Genomic DNA, 8,817 nt, shown 5'->3' on the forward strand with positions numbered 1-8,817 from the left:
TATGGTAATTTGGAAAAGTTATGGAAAGATTATTAGACACGGAGGAAACACTGAACTGTCAGTGAGTGAAACTCTGCTGCCCTCTAAAGGTTACAGCTTGTAAAATATGGTCAGACCCAAGTGTGCATTGTGTGGATATGCTCGGGTGTGCCGGACTGCGTGTGTGTGTGTGTGTGTGTGTGTAAGCATGAAGCCCTTTGAAGACAGATGGATAAGTTGGTTGGGCTCCGGGTGCCGTGTTGGTTTACCAGAGGGACGGAAAAGAAGGGGGAGGATGATGCTGATGAAAGGGAGACAACATCAAGGAAGGAATGAATGGTGTACATGCTGTACATATGCATATGAAAGTCAGATCTCAGTATCCCCCTTTCCTCACTAGGTTTGGGTGATCATACGATGATGTACAGTATACTGCAGTGGCTAAAAATAACCACACTATCACTTTCATAATAATGGTAAGAAAACAATCTTCTCTGCGGTGTGGATATGTTGGGGTCCTCGTATAAGCAGGGTCCCCACGGGTCCTTGAAAGCCTTGGAGGTTTGTGAATAAAAAAATCATGTCATGACGCCACCTACTGTTTCATGCCCTGCATTTCTTGATGTACGCACCTAGCAGAACAAACACTGAGTCGTAATAACTAGCGGTTTTGCGGACACTGTCCACTGTCCACTGTCTCCACCGTTGACGTGAGATAAATGCAAATTCACGTCCCAAGGACAATCACTTGACCAGATACAGAGCGTGGTGCAAATTAATAAAAGTGGACGCCATGGGCAAAGCAGTGCTTACAAGTTGCCCTCCCATCTTATGCTGTGTCGGCACATCCTTGAATTGGAGGGAATTGGTCCTGGGAAAGTCCTTAAAAAAGTGCTTGAATTTGATGTCATAGAATAGGGGTGGGTCGAAATATCGATTTGGTGATATATCGCCGTCCTTCCTTGTGCAATACGATAATGGATATGCCAGAGCAAATCTTGATATTTGAATTAAAAAATGAAGGTGCTCTAAAGTGCAGTCCCTGCCAGTTTCACTCGCTGGGCGTCACTACTTCATGTCTCCTCAGGGTGGCGCTGCTCAAATGAATGAGGGAAACCTGGGCGGAAGAAGAGGGAGTTTATGGAGCGATAATGGCGGAGAAAGCTCCATCCACAGTCGATAGCACTGTTCTCTATGTTGTGAATAAAAAGAGAAATCCTGCTCTTTTAACTTTTCACGTTAACGTTTTGTTATCTTCAGTTAGACAGACATCGTGACTTCTATCTATGGGATTGTCTTGCAATATTTTGATTATCACAGAATTGTTGTATCGTGATATTATTGGTATCGTGAACCATGTATCGCGTATAGTATCATATCATGAGGTACCCTGTGATTCTCACCCACATACCGTTTAATATTAATTGACCTTATATGCTCTTGCTGCAGAGCAGAGAGAGGGATGTGCATGTTCTCACAATAAAGTCGGCTGTTTTAGTCCACCCAAACCTTTTGTGGTTACCACTCATGAGTTACAGCTCCAGTGACCTCGCTGCTATGTTTGAGAGCATAGACTGTACATAAAAATGGATTTTATCTGTCAGCTGTAAAACAAGTTTTAAATCCTGGAGATTTTTAAAACCAGAACTTCACAGACGGCTGTCACTCATCCATACAGTATGTCTACTCATATGTGTCACGTTTTATTATCTGTTTTGAACATGACTTACAAAACTGACACGGTGTGATCCTGAAGAAGACTTGTAACCATAGTGATTAAGACCATTAACTCCTCAGGGAAATTTTCACCGACATTATATATCAAGAAAGTATAGGCTCCTTTTACCATCGAGTCATTTTAATTTTTTTTCAACCAGCCTGTATCGCCTCCTGGTGGCTATAAAATAAAATAAAATTAAATTAAATTAAATTAAATTAAATTAAATTAAATTAAATTAAATTAAATTAAATTAAATAAGATAAAATAAAATAAAATAAAATAAAATAAAATAAAATTAAATTAAATTAAATTAAAGAAAATGAAATGAAATGAAATAAAATAAAATAAATATATGCTCACTTTTTGATATACAGTTTATAAAAATGGACAGTAAAAAGGAAAGCAATTAAGGACAGAATAACAGAAGAGAAAGAAAGAAGGAAGGGGTGGAGGAAATAAAGAAAAAAGAAAGGAAAGGAAGATACAATGGCAGAAAGAAAGAAAGATGTGCGCTTAAGAAGTAAAGCAATAGAAAGGACTGAAAAAAGGGAGGAGAGAGAAGGGACAGAAAGACGGGGCTGGAAAGAAAAGAAAAAGGAAAGTGATAAAGGGCAGAAAGAGGGGTTGAAAGTTAACTTGAACAACTTTACTTGATTGTCCCCTGCTCCAGCATCCTTTCCTCCTCTCCTCTTTGTCTCAGTTTTGTCTCTACACTGTGATCGGTCTGCCATCAATCATTAAAGGGGAAGGGGTTTGGGAAGACAGAAAGAGGACGGAGACAAAAGAAGGAGATGTTTACAACATGAATGACGCAGACAACAATGACAAACAAACACTGAAATATGGTGGTAACGCCGACGACTCTCACTCTGTTCTTTACATTAATGTTTACTCGAAAAGATCAATATTTCAAATAAAAGTTATCGAGAGTGTCCTGAACTGAGTGATGGGGAATGTTTGACTTTGTCTGACGTCGTTGTGATAAACATCGCTATCAGTAATTCAGTTAGTGCCAAATCACGAGGTAGGGAGAAGAAAAAAACCCAACAGTTCACACAATGCGCAAACACTCGAGGCAACAGTGAAGTCATCTCTGACAGAACCACACTCAAAGATGTGCGGCCATGTGCCTCGACCGGTTGGGGTGAAAGGAAAAATGAGGGACAGAGAAAAGGGGGGAAGAGAAAGGCGGCAGATTATGCTCAGCTATTATAAGTAGTCCGATCCATTTCCATTGCATTGCGTCCGATCCAGTTCCATATTTAATTTGATTTTACTAAATTAAAATACTCCAATTTAACACAATTAAAGTTGAAATGCTAACCAAGTGTAAAATACTTAATTGTTTTAAGTTCAATTAACTAAATTAAAACTATTTTACTCAAGTTACCTGAATAATAAACATTTGAGTCACTTTTATGTTCATAATTTACTTTCTTATACTCCTTAAGTTAATTGATGTAAGGGAATGGGTTTCTTCGATCTATTGGAGTTGAACTAACGCATCAGGTTTTTACAGTGTATCGTATAGCAGCATTTTCCCATTACGAATTTTCGACTGAACGATCCCTTTGCCCTTTTCTTGACTCTGATTTCGCTTAACAATTTTGTGCTTTTGCTCCTGCTCTATCGACTGATGTTCTGTGATATGCAACCTTTCAATTTCACCCAGTTGTTTTGTCTATTCGTCCTGTCTGACTCACAACACTGTCTGCATCATTATGAGCGAGGAGGAGGTGTCTTTAGGTTGTAAAAATATACAAAAAAAAGTCTTTTTTAGGGCAATTGGGTATAAACCGGTAGACGGTATTACTTTTCAAGCCAATTTTATTTATTTCGCCAGTCCCTCTGAGCCCTACGATGTAATTTTTTAGTTGGTAATATTGTATACCATAATAAAATATGGAGAAGGAACTATATCCCTCGCTCGCCTGCAAATACTGAATTGAATGGACCACACATTGACATTTATAGCATGTGTGAAAAAGTCCTCATCATAAAAAAAAAACATCTCAAGATGAAAAAGAAAAAAAAAAAAGTGGGGTGCATATTGATTTTCCTCAAATGTCACTAGTAAGTTGGACGTTATAATAAAATGCCTCACCCTATAAAATTCCACAGGACACATTCTTCAGCCTGAGCTGGTGCCCTAAATAAACCCACATGCTTTTCACAGACGCTTTCGGGGAAAATAAATGACTCCTTACTTCTAACACCGCAGCAATTGTGCCACTGAATGGAAAAAAGTAGGTTGTGTAGAAGCCAATTCAAAGAATCAAAGAAAAAAGGGCACAAAACAGAAGCCGAAATAGGCTTTTTTTTCTTTTTCTCCTTAAACTTGTCCTTAAGATGTAAAAGAAGGTTGCACAGTGTCTCTTTTTTTTAAATGACACCCTTCACATTTATATTGATCCCTCATAAGCGGTGCACAATTTGGAGAAATGTGTTTTTCTGTATCCAAAACAATGAAGAGAAGTGTGTTTACCTGGAATCTACTATGTTTTTCATGCAGGGCTGAAGAATCACCTGCTCTGGTGAAAAGTACACGTGTCCTTAACGGCATATAGTGTCTTTACAAGAGAGATCAAAAGTGGACATAACGTTTTAGATATAAATGATCTGTTTTCATATTCAAACCATTGTCGCATGGTCACTGGATGCTGATTAAGCTTATCAGCGCCCCATGACTCTCCGTGTTTCTCAGATCGTTGATGATTTTAAGAGTTTGAGTTTGATTTATCTTGTGTCTGCCCCACACCAGAGGATTTTCAAATCTGACTTAAAAAACGTGGGAGACACAACAAACTTTGTGACCGATTGTCAATGTTTTAATCCTGAGAAATCACAGACTAGACCAGACTCGTTTTAGTTCAGGGGCCACATTTGATCTCACGTGGGCCGGACCAGTAAAATAACAGCATAATAACCTTTAAACAACAAGAACTACTGTTTTTTTCTCTTTGTTGTTCAGAACTCATTATGAACAACCTGAATTTTCCTGTGAAAAATAACAATATTATGCTTAATGTACCAGTTACACATGTGCATTACAACTTATAAGGTCGCAGCGGATTTATAAGGGACACAACATTTAGTCACAGGTATCTGGAATTGAAAAATATAGTATTTTTTAGTATAGTACATTTTCACAAATTCATCCTGCAGGACGGATTGGACCCTCTGGTGGCCCTGGACTAGATGATCCAGTCAAACAATGATTCCAGGGATTTGGGATCTCATAAAAACTTGATTTAACTTGATTTTAGTGATGATGTTTTGTGCTGAAAAAAGCAAAAAAAAAAACTGGATTAAGTCATGGTTGAGAAGACAGAATCAACTTTTAACGAAGGACGCGTCTGATGGCGTCAAGGTCACGTCTGTTGACCCCTCACTCTCCAGGATAATCTGCTCAAATCAGCCTAAAAATCGGAAGGCACCCCTGATTGTCAGAAAAGGCCAGATCGGGGCAAGTTATTCTCTAGTGCGGGGCAGGGATTGAGCAGAATTGAGTAAAAAAGCTGCAGCCGGTTGTCCCGAACAGCAGAACCTCAGTATGCAGCACGTCTCAGGATGGGAATACCCCGCAGAGAAGAGAGAGTATGTACAGCTGGCAGAGCATGAGCTGCGTCAAGGTTTGTGAGTGAGTCATTCCTCTGCAGCTCAGTTGTTTTCATGTTGTCAGGAGCATCAGCTGGTTCTGTGTGGATTAACAAACATGTTGACTTTTCCGTATTCAGGTCCTCGTCTCCAAATACCTGAAGGGGGTCTTGCAAGATCACCAGAATATTCAGGTGTCAGATGTGGGCTTTTGTTCCCGCAAAGTGGGAGGAAAAGCATCGTGTTGCTCCTTATCAACGCGCACAGTTTGCACACTCAGGGATTCCTGCCTCATGTTGAAGTCCAGTGAACGATTAAAAGGTTGTTTTTTTTTACTGTATTCTTCACAAATTCCTCCTCGTGAATGACCCTTGAGCTTTGTTGCTATGGGCGAGCTCACAGCAAAACATCTCCTCTTAACGTTGTGTCTCGTAAAAAAAAAAAAAAGAAAAAAGAAAAAAGAAAAGAAGCTGTTTATCGGGTGTTAACTTTATCTGAGAGCATCTCAGAGTACAACTCACCCAGTGTCGCGGCGTCTTTTCAGCTGTATTGATTCACAAAATTGGCCTTTTTCATCACCACAAGCACATTTTCACACACCAACTAGACATTGGCTTGTTTTTGGGCTTTTACAAAAAATAAAAAATATAATTGTTGATCAATATCTCTGGGAAAGTGCAACACTCTACATCTTTTCTTGACAAAAAGCCACACTTTTTTTTTTACCTGGGATGACACAGCATTGTGTTGCATGCATCTTACATAGTGCATGTTTTCTATTTCTGAACTGTCTTGGCATCGGCCAAATCGGAGCAGGCCATTGAGAGGACACGATGAGTGGTTCTCAAACTTTTTATGTATGTAGGTAAGTAAGTTATCGCGTTAAACGTTAAAACTCATCATCCTCCTCTTCCTCACATATATTTCCAACACTGGTGTAGTGAAATTAGATTAAGATGGAGCAAGAGATAAGGTGATTAGTTTACCTGGTAAATACAGTAGGACAGTATTTCTGATTTCCCTCCACGTACCGCCAGATGATCTCTGAATCTTCTCTCGGCCACAGCGGATCATCTGCCTCCATCTTGTCCTCATGTCCTCCTTCACAACGTCTCTGAACCTTCTGTGTGTGTGTGTGTGTGTGTGGACTTCCTCTTTTCCTCTGGCCCGGCAGCTCCATCTTCAACATCCTTTTGTCCAATATAATTGGACCGCTCTTTGAACAAGAACATAAAAATGTCATGGCCACCACTCTCAGATTTTTCCCTCTGGCTACTTTAATGTGTAAAAAATTGATTAGCTTCATTTGTAAGGCAATTTCCTCTGATCATGGGACAAGAAATGATTCGCACCAACGCCCCACACACACACACACAGGTACACTTCATCTATGGCTGTCTGAATTACCGACTTATTTTTAGATGAGACATGAATTTCCACAGCAGACAGTTTCTAATCAATTGTAATTAGGTCTTCTGCTGCCTTTTTTTGTTTAATATTGGCTCCAAGACGTGTCAGAAAACAGAGCTGTACAATATTGAACTTGGCTGTGAATCCATTATCAACATTTGCTGTGCTGGAAATGTGACAAAACTGCGATCTGATTAGATACAAAGGAAGCCTGGCACACACACACACACACACACACGTATTCATAGTTCCCACTAACCCCTTACACTCACCCACAGGTGTGTAACTGGTGGCCCGCGGGCCACATGCGGCCCATTTTGTTTAACAATGAAAATCTGGTGTTTTAATTACAGTTGTCCACGTTATAATTTACTTAATTTTAATTCTTAACATTGCTGCTAATTTATTTTGCGTCCCAATTGCTGTTATTGTGAAGTATCTGTGCCATAATTTGAAGCTCATATTAACTCACCTGCTACTGAAATGTTATTTCTATCCACTTTTTTTCTCGAGACCGGCCCCCTCTTGACCAGACTAGACGCCTATTGGCCCCCAGGACCCCTCGTCTTAACCTCTTCCATACCAGGCCTTTTTTTTCCTGTCAAAATAAATGGAGTAGGTCTTCACAATTACAGGGTCTGTATGTAAAATCTTGGTCTGAAAAGAAAGTGAAGACGTGAGATTACAGAAAAAAAACCAAATCAATTAGGGTGAAAATCACCTTTGAATCGTATGATAGTAGCTCATTTAATCGAAGAATTAGTAGAGTAATATCTGATGAGTAAATGTATAAAAGTGGATGGTAAAAAAGTGAACCAGAGCAGTTTTACAGACGTTTTAACTCTTAATCTAAACACAGTTCTAACCCTAACCTTACAACTTATGTCTTGACAGATTGTGAGGACCAGCCAAAATGTCCTCACTCCCTATTATTTAAACGTAATCATAACCAAATAATTAACCTAACTACAGTTCAAATCTTAGCTCTAAACTTCCTCAGAAATCAGGTTCTGGTCTCCACGAGGACTACTGACCACCTTAAAATGTACAAAACACAAAAGTCCATTGTGGAAACTGCCAGTGCAGCCACATAAGCTCAAATATTGCATTTCAAATTCACTGCATTTTTTTTATCCCCGATGTTTTAAAGCATCATCGTGTTTTTGCTGCTAAGGACTCGTCATGTAATTGAATTTTCAGACAGCGGTCGTTTGAGCAGCAGTTTTCAAATTACCTCTATTTAACACTGGGAACGTGGACATGATTAGCACTCTTATCATCAGCACCTATGAAAAAAAATAATAATTAAAAGCCTTCCCATCAGTTATTTGTATTAATTGACTCATGCGCTGAAAAGTCTCCCCGGTGGAGGTTTGTATCATTTCATTTAGCAGTGGCGGACGTCTATAAATCAAATTTCAGTGTCGTTAACCGTTTGCCATGTGAGCAATTTGTCTTCTCGGTCCCGGTGGAAATACCAAACCGACTTGCTTTGGAGAAAAGTGTTGCTGTGTGACATAATAAATTAGGATTTTTATAATTAAAAACTACTGGACTTTAGCCTCTCGCTCGCTCTGTGGTCACTACCTTCAGTCACGTCTGGGCAAAGGTGAATCAAAACAAGTGTGTGAATATGTCAGTGCCGTTTCCATGGCAACCCACACCACAGTGCTCATCCTTCTCCATTGTGAGACATCGCTGACAGAGTCGCTCTTCGCCAGGTCCACACACACACACACACACACACACACACACAGTGCATCAGTGCACAGAGATGTATTGGGCCCCTTATTGTTTCAAATATCTCCAGAGACACTCGACGCTGTCTCTCAAGGGCATCCTTTAAACAACTGTCCTTTTTATGCTTCTTTATTCTCCCTCCCTCCTACCCCCTTCACAACTGAACACCATCAATCTAGCCTTGTACTTTTAACTTTATTTCTCACTCCATTAGTTTCTAGGACACAGAGCAGCACTGGCAGAGGAGGAGGGGGATAGAGAGAATGAAAAAAATGAAAAGAAAGGTTGGCTCCCTGGAGAGATAAAATGTAATTTCACAGTCAACTTGCTGTGATATATTATTTCACAACAATGGGGTGTGGGCTGGTATG

The sequence above is a fragment of the Solea senegalensis genome, linkage group LG10, assembly GCF_019176455.1.
Source record: "Solea senegalensis isolate Sse05_10M linkage group LG10, IFAPA_SoseM_1, whole genome shotgun sequence".
NCBI classification, from domain to species: domain Eukaryota; kingdom Metazoa; phylum Chordata; class Actinopteri; order Pleuronectiformes; family Soleidae; genus Solea; species Solea senegalensis.